This window comes from Brachypodium distachyon, chromosome 4, assembly GCF_000005505.3.
Source record: "Brachypodium distachyon strain Bd21 chromosome 4, Brachypodium_distachyon_v3.0, whole genome shotgun sequence".
Classification (NCBI taxonomy): Eukaryota; Viridiplantae; Streptophyta; class Magnoliopsida; order Poales; family Poaceae; genus Brachypodium; species Brachypodium distachyon.
Window position 1 is genome coordinate 8,368,423 of NC_016134.3, and position 8,912 is coordinate 8,377,334.

The 8,912-nt window shown below is 51.7% G+C and overlaps 1 pseudogene; it reads left to right on the forward strand.

Annotated features, from left to right (window-relative positions):
- The first annotated feature begins 248 nt into the window (after positions 1-248).
- Positions 249-4,927, forward strand: LOC100837715 (annotated as a pseudogene).
- The last annotated feature ends 3,985 nt before the right edge of the window (positions 4,928-8,912 follow it).

Genomic DNA, 8,912 nt, shown 5'->3' on the forward strand with positions numbered 1-8,912 from the left:
GTGTGTGTGTGTGTACGTACACTTGGATCGCAAAGGTTAATTTGTCCCATTTTAATCTTTTATATTTACTTGTCAATTGTTAACCCAATTTTACATACCATAACATTTTGGAGGAGGTGGACAAATTAATTAGCAAAACTTGTGGGTGCATCCTCAATAATTAATTGTGGTGGTGTGAAATTCATTCTATATAAAGAGCCAATTAGCTTATGCTGATGCAAAGAATGAAAGAAAAGGAAGAAGCATTAATGGGTGAGTGGGGCTGGGCATGGGCATGGTTCTTCACCGCCGCCCCGCTGGTGGCCTTGGCGGTCTGGCACTGCACCGACGCATTCTATTGGGACGCCTTCTTGCTCAAGCCTAGTCATCGCGGCCGCCGTCTCCCGCCGGGCCACATGGGCATCCCCTTGCTGGGCGAGACCCCCAGGCTAATGTGGTACTTCAAGGTGGCTCGCCGCCCGGACAGCTTCATCGAGGCCAAGAGGAGGGCGTACGGGGGCCGGGAGGGCGCGAGCATGTACAGGACTCATCTCTTCGGCTAGCCGGCCGTCCTCGTGTGCTCTCCGGCGGCCAACAAGTTCGTCCTGCAGTCCTCCGACAGCAGCTTCTGCAGCCGTTGGCGACGCCAGAGATGGTCGCACTACGGGGAAAATAGACTTTGCCGGCGGCCTGGAACCTCCGGCAAAGACACCAATGCCCCCGGCAAAGGCTTTTCGGCGGTTTTTCTTCGGGGCCGCCGGCAAAGGGCATCGGTATGGAGTCTAGCCGGCAAAGGCCTCTTTGCCAGAGGCTTTTTCTCGTCACATTTGCCGAAGGCAAAAAAAAGAGCCTCCGGCAAAGAAAAGTAACAAACAATCCGCACGGAGGTAGACGGAAGGCCACGTGGCAGGGGGCTTTGCCGAAAGCCAGCCTCCGGCAAAGAAAATCGAAAATAATAATAAAAAAACATCACCGGGTCCCAAATTCCCCGCTGCTCGCCCGTCGCTCACCGCCGCTCGCACGCCGCTGCCCGCGGCTGTAGCTGCTTGCCTTGCGCGTGGCCTTGTTCATCGCCGTGCTGCTCGCCGCTGCCCACAGAGCATGCTGCCCGTAGCCCGAAGCTCGCAGGAGAGAGAGAGAGAGAGAGAAGCTCGGCACTGCGCCGTGCGCCCCGCTCGCCGCTGCTGCAGCCGGCCGCCCCGCTCGCCGCGGCTGCCGCCCGGCAACGCGCGCGGCTCACCGCTGCCGCCTCGTGCGCCCCCTGCCGCTGCACGCCCTGCTCGCCGCGGCTGCAGCCCGCCGCCTGCCGCCGCCCGCACCGCCCGCCGCCGCTGCAGAAGAGAGAGAGAGAGACCGCGCGCGGACCAGATTAGACCAAGAGACCGCCGCTGCAGCCCGTCTGGAGAAGAGAGAGAGAGACGAAGAGATAAGGCAGAGAGAGGAAGGGATAAGGAAGAGGAAAAAAAGCAAGATGTGCGGACCAGATTAGGCCAAGTCACCGATCTGTGGGGTGTTCACCTGGATCCATGACGTGGCAACTTCTTTTGCTGACGGCCAGGCCTACGGCAAAGATAGTTTTGCCTTTGCCGGCAATTTTTTTTTTGTGCACATGTTTGATAAGTTTTGACCCATTTTAATTTTGTTTCTTGCTTTGAAATTTTTATCCCAACCTTATGTACTCATAATATGACTCCATGACAAAAATTTCTAGTTTTTTACAAAATTTTAGTATTATTGATTTTTTTTCTATGAAACGGCTCTAAAAACTGATAAATAATTATTTTTACATAAACGTTGGTGGTTTTAATTCACATTATTCATCATTAACACTAAATGAAAGCATAGTAAAAAAATCGACTCAAAACGTGAAAACCTTATTGCAAAACTTGGTTCGGGATTCAAATCGGACGTTTGAGTGCTAAGTTCGAGAACTTATACGAAGATGTTGCAATTTGTGAAGCATGTGCTATTTTAATTTTGTGTATGGATCCATAATTTTTATCCCAAGTTTATATACCCATAAAACGACACCATACCAAAATTTGTTCTTTTTTGACAAATTTTTAGTATTATTTTATTTTTTCTATTAAACAACTCTAGAAAATGATAACTAATTATTTTTACACAAAATATGGTGACTTTAATTCATATTAGTGATCATTAATGTCAAATAAAAGTACAGTAAAAGTTTCAACACAAAAAGTGGTGGTTTACATCATAATTTGAAATAAGAGAGGAAAGGGATACAAAAGAAAAAAAAATGAAAACTCTTTGCCGGCGGCCGGCCTCCGGCAAAGAATCCCGTCCGTTTTCTCTCCGTTAGGCGCCGGTTTAAGTCCACGTGGGACGCCTTCTTTGCCGACGGCCTTTCTTTGCCGACGGCCTTTTTGTTCTTTGGCGGAGGCTTTTCTTTGCCGGAGGCCTTTTTTATTGTTTGCCGTAGGTCTTTTCTTTGCCGGAGGCCTCTTCTTTTTTGCCGTCGGCAAAGAATGATTTTCCCGTAGTGTCGGCCTCACGTCCCTCTCCAACGTGGAGGGCAAGCAGCACACCAGGCTCCGCGGCTGCATCATCGCGGCTGTCAACCAGCCAGGCCCGTTCTGGGCATTCGCGCAGGTGGTGCAGCCGCGGGTAGAGGCGGTTATGCGGTCGTGGGCGGACAAGGGCATCATCGTCGCCGCCACGGAGATTAGGAAAGTACGTAATTAATACTACTCCCTCCCATTCATATTACTTGACTCAAATTTGCGTAATCATATATTCTCCTTCCGTTTCATAATTCTTGTCAAAATATTACATGTATCTAAACGGTTTTTGGGAATAGATACATCCATTTTGGGGCAAATTTGAGACATACCTAGCTAGCTACCACTACCTGAGTCAGATCGATCGAGCTTAATTGTTTCCCCGGCCAGGTCATGTTTGAGAACATATGCAAGACATTCATCAGCCTTGATCCGTCGCCACTCACGGACAAGATGGAGAAATTTTTCAAAGGCTTAATCGACGGGTTGATGGCATTTCCCCTCAACTTTCCTGGCACAGCATGTCACCACGGTCTCATGGTACGTAGCTAGGCTTTTTTACATCTAAGTACGTACTCTTTCCGGCCACATTAATTGCTACTCCCTCCGATCCTAAATTGTTGTCAAAATATTACATGTATTTAGACGTTTTTTAAGAATAGATACATTCATATTTGGACAAATTTGAGTCAAGAATTTAGGATCGGAGGGAATATATACGTACGTGTGTCCTCTCGCATGCGGTGCAATTAACCTGCTTGCATGTCCGCAATTAACCAGTGCCGCAGGAAGCTCAACGCCTTGTTCCGCGAGGAGCTCGAAAGGAGGATGAAGAAGAAGAACAAGGAGGCAACGGCACCAAAGGAAGAAGAAGATGGGGATGATCTGATGAGCCGGCTGATGGAGACGGAGGATGAGCAGGGCAACAAGCTAAGCGACGACGAGGTGGTTGACATCATAGGTTCCCTGGTCATTGGGGCCTACGACTCCACGGCCACCGCTACGTTGTGGGCCGCCTACCACCTGGCCAAGTCACCGGACATCCTCGCCAGGCTGCGAGTAATCCATATATATTTAATTTAATTAGCAACTCATGGTCTCTGAAACTGAAACTGGCATTTGCTAATTCATTTCATTCATGCCCCGGCCGGTGACAGGATGAGACCGCAGCCCTGACAAGAGCCAAGAATAATGCTGCTGGAGCCTGCAGCTATATTACATACGACGACATCTCCAAGCTCAAGTACACTGCTAAGGTAGTGTACTGCGCATGCATCTCCAGCTTTTATAAAGTATATACTCCCTCAGTTCCTAGCCTTTTGCACTAAAACTGCAATAAATATTTAGAAACGGAGTGAGTATATATTAGCGAGCGGATAGGCCGGTAAACTCTTATTTAGGTACAGGTGCATTAATTCGCTGTCGTCCGTTTTTGTGTTGATATCGTGGGCAGATCTGGAAGCTTCATGTTGGCGCGAATCTCGAAGCGGAATCTGACGGCACAAAATGCTCCGATACCAAATAAACCTTGTTCCGATCGAGCTGATAGTCAATGTTTCTAGCTTCCACTCTTAGTACACAATTAAGAGTTTATTTACACAGTACGTACGTACGTAGCAGGGAGGGCCGGAATTGAAATTAACAAAATATTTTTAGATTCGTAATAAACTGTGTATTCTAATCACATGATTTTCTATCGGAACAATTAAGCAGCTATGTACGTGGTCAAAGACTTACGAGTGGAATATATATAATTCAGGTAGCTGAAGAGGCCATCCGAGTGGCCAACTTTGCTCCGATGATCCATCGTGTGGCACTCAAGGACGTGGAGTACGAAGGTACATGCACATTCAGCCGAATTAATATATATATTCATTCCATCCATCGAGCTAGCCACTCGTAACTTGAGGCCGGCAATGCAAGCAGGTTACACGATACCCAAAGGGTGGAGAGTTGTGGTGCGGCTCCGGTCTGTGCACACCGATCCCATGTACTTCAAAGATCCGCTGACCTTCGACCCAGACAGATGGGATGTAAGTGACGCATGTCGTTATTAATTCGGTGCAACATTATAACTCGATCCGGATGTGATCAGATTCACAAACAATATAATTATTGAGCAGGAACCGGCAAAGCCAGGCACATACCGGGCGTTTGGAGGAGGCTACAGGACCTGCGCAGGCAGCATGCTGGCAAGGCTGCAGATCACCATCATGCTCTACCATCTATCCCTTGGCTACGAGTGAGTGTGTACAGTAATTAAGCAATTGGGAACACTCCAGTTAATTTTGCCTTACTCAATTCATTTCCCTTGTTTCAGATGGAAGCTGCTTAATCCGGACGCAAGGATCGTCTACTTTCCAATCTGCCGTCCCGAAGACAACGCGGCCATGGCCTTTGCTAGGCTTGGTACGGGTTCGCGCTGAGTTCAGTTCGGACCGCCGCGTCTTGTTCCTTGAGCAAGCTAGCTACAATCGCCCCTCCAGAAACTACAAAAGCAACCGTCAAAAGAAGGGATCATGGTTCCCCGGTCTATGCGTGCATGGTCGTATGTGTTAATTGGCATGTCACTTGCATGTGTATTTCCTCGATCGGTTCCCATTTAGACTTTGCAGGTTCAAGCAAAACAATACCTAAACCTATGATGGCCTTCAAAGAAACTTAAACCTGTGACAACTAAATCGGAACCGACGTTGTAATAATCTGTATGTGCGATAATTAAGCCAATTTACATTTTTATTGAGCCGGCCAGTAGAGGAGCGAAAACTAGCAGGTGCGCTAGCCGGGAGGGTGCACCCCAGCAACCCGCACTCGGGCATGCAGGCGGGACCCGCAGAACAGTGAAGACAGGACAAGACGGAAGTCTCGGGGACTGAGACGGAAGGGCCGGGGGCTCCCGACGAGCCTAAGGAACCCCCGGCTACCTCCTCTGCCCCTGGATCCGAGGGACAGCCCACACAGGCTGCCCCCCGCAAGCGGCTAGTGCAGCATCCCGTGCATTTCGTTAGCACGGTGCTGCGCGATGCCCGGGTACGGTACCTGCAGGTCCAGAAGCTTCTGCATGGGATCCTGCTCGCTTTGAGGAAGATGTGCCATTACTTTCAGGTGCACAGCATCACGGTGGTGTCGGGGTTCTACTTGCAGAGGGCCCTCACCAACCGTGAAGCCACCGGAAGGGTGGCCGAGTGGAGACTGGAGCTGGCGAAGTTCGGGCTGCGTTTCGCAAACACCAAGAGCATCAAGAGCACCGCTCTCGCTGACTTCGTCGCGGAGTGGACATCGACAAGCATAGAGGAGGAAGAGTCGGAAGCGAGCCTTCCCAGCAGATTGGACGAAGGGTACTGGGTCATGTACTTTGACGGCGCCTTCTGCTTGCAGGGCGCAGGTGCCGGAGTGGTGATCGAGTCACCCACTGGAGACTAGCTCAAGTTCATGATAGAGCTCAACTTTGCCAACTCCACCAACAACACGGCGGAATACGACATACTGCTTGCCGGCCTGTGCGCGGCGATCGCCCTTGACATCAAGCGCCTGGTTGTTCACGGGGACTCCCAACTCGTGATCAACCAGGTAAATAAGGACTACGACTGCCCCTAGATGGCAGCGTACGTGGAGGAAGTGCGAAAATGGGAGTTCAAGTTCAAAGGACTTCGATTTGAGCACGTAAAGCGCAAGGACAACTTCGTTGCGAATGAACTGTCCAAATGGGCGGCGGAACGCAGCAAGGTGCCTCCTGGTGCAGAGGCAGTCAAAGCCCTCTGTTGACCCCAAGAAGGTTGCCGGGGAAGCCCCTCCGGCAACACAGGGTGACCCTGCAGCTGCAGGGAACTATGCCACTAAGTTGGTGGCATATACTAGCCGGGAGCCACCACCCTGGGGCACGGATATTATTCGCCACCTCAGGGACGGGACCCTCCCGGAAGAAGACATTGCCGCGAAGCGAGTAGCCCGGCAAGCTAAGATGTACGCCCTGGTGGACGGAGAACTCTACCAGAGGCGTCCTAACGGAGTCATGCTCCTCTGCGTGCCCTAGGAGGAAGGGCGCGCGTTGCTGGAAGATATACATCGAGGCACATGCTCACACCATGTGGCCTCCAGGGCACTAGCTAGGAAAGCGTTCCGGCACGCCTTCTACTGGCCGACAGCACTAGCCGATGCCGAACAATTAGTCAAGAACTGTGAAGCATGCCTGTTTCACGCCAAGAAGAGCAACCAACCAGCACAAGCCCTGCAATTCATCCCATCCTTGTGTCCTTTCACGGTCTGGGGGCTGGACATCATCAGCAAGCTGCCGAGAGCAGTTGGCGGCTACGAGTACCTACTCGTGGCCATCAACAAGTTCTCGAAATTGATCGAGGTGGAGCCTGTCTGAGTCGTCACGACACAGGCGGCCATCAAGTTCTTCAAGTGCATTGTGTGCAGGTTCGGTGTGCCTAACGGCATTATCACCGACAACGGCACGCAATTCACTAGTACGGTGTTCCAAGCTTACGCGAGGACATGGGCACTAAGATTCACTTTGCCTCTGTTGCTCATCCGAGGAGCAATGGACAAGTTGAGCGAGCCAACGCAGAGGTGCTGTGGGGGCTCAAGACAAGAACCTTTGACAAGCTCAAAGGCCACGCGAAACACTGGGTTGAAGAACTCCAGCCCGTGCTGTGGTCACTGTGGACCACACCGAGTCGGGCGACGGGTCAAACTCCGTTTGTCCTCGTCTATAGGGCAGAAGTTGTGCTGCCCCTCGAGCTCAAGTATGGGTCACCTCGGGTACGCGCGTACGGTGACAAGAGCCAACACACGCAGAGGATTGATGACCTTACCTTCATCAAGGAGATTCGATGCAGGGCTGTTGTACGAGCTGCAAGCTACCAGCAGATACTCCATCGTTATCACGACAGGAGAGTCTGTCCCTGGGGGCTCGAGGTTGGAGACCTTGTCCTGCGCCGGATACAAGGAACGAAGGCTGGGAACAAGTTGACTCCAATTTGGGAAGGTCCTTTCCGGGTAGAGCAGGTGACCAGACCGGGAGTTGTCTGGCAGGAAATCGAAGAAGGCTTGTCGGTGCCCAATAGTTGGAACATTGAGCACCTACGCAAGTTCTACCCGTGAAACGGTGGCGCCTTACCCACAGGTGACGCTGCGGCAACGTGTCTCTTTAAGCTAGTGTACCCGGGCAAGGCCCGATTGTAATCCGCTAGCACAAAGTTGAATAAAGATAAGTGTTGCATTGGTAAATATTGTGCTTTGCTGATTGTGAATGCTTCTGTCTCCTGCTCTAGGTGCACAGAATTGTCTCCTCGTTCTTGGTTGTGAGCAGGGGGCTGGCGGAACCCCGAAAACCAAGCTCGTTGCAGCAATGCCCCGGAACGAGGCCTAGCAGTTGCCGGACCCGTCCGCAACGTGCTACGTGCCAGCAAGGCACTACGGAAATGTAAAGATGCTCACAACCAGGTTTGAGGTCGACTCTTTTGTGCCCGGGGGCTAGGAGGCAAGAGGTTATCCAGTTTATACCGTTTTTCGTGCATTTCGAAAAATTTTGCTATGTACCTTGGGCACTGCAGGAATTTGACATGCAGGATAGAGATAAGGCGAAGGCACACTGTGATGCTCGTGGGGTGGTCACGGGCGTCGTCGCCTTGCGAGTAAGTTGTACATATATGGCAATTACTTCGAGACTTGATGCAGGAAACTGAGACAGGGCCAGTGCCACCACTCGGCGACTGGTGGTCCCGGGCGTGTGAGGCAAAAGCAGCGCTTTGGCTATTTAAGGAAACCAGAGCAAGGGCAACACCAGCAACGGGCAAGAAGGCAAGGGATGTCACAGAGAGGCGATGGTGGTGCATCCCTCTGCGCTTGTCGCTGAGGGTGTTCTCACCATCGCAGCCCTGCCACATCTCTTACGAAACGACACCAGAAATGGCGATGAGACAAGCGAGAGGCGTCGTAAAGACGCGGTGGTGGTGCATGCCTCCGTGGCCCCAAGGGTGCTGCTGGAGGGTGCACTGCCACCGCGTCCTTGCCACGGCTCTCAACAAGGTGCAGCGAGTCCAAAAAGAACGGGAAGCTAAGTATCTCATTTTGGGTCCTTGGTTTTTCCTTTAGTAACGCTGGCTTGCTGAGGTAAGCTCGGTCCCCGTGTTGCCGGAGCGTGGGAAGGATGCTTGCAAGGTGAGGACGCCCCCCACACGTGGCTCGCGGGTCCGTCCCGGAGGCGTGCGTGCTGGGGTAGTTAACCCGCAGACGGAGTGACCAGCCGCTGCTGTTTGGTCCTAGGTCGGCACCGCGGGTCCGTCCCGGGTCCCTAGTTTGGCCAAGCATGTAGTTGGCGAGCCCCCGGATACTCAAGGCTAAAGCACGAGAAGGACAGAGCCCCTCCCCGGCAAGCTAGTCTTAGGCAAAGAAGCAAGTAAA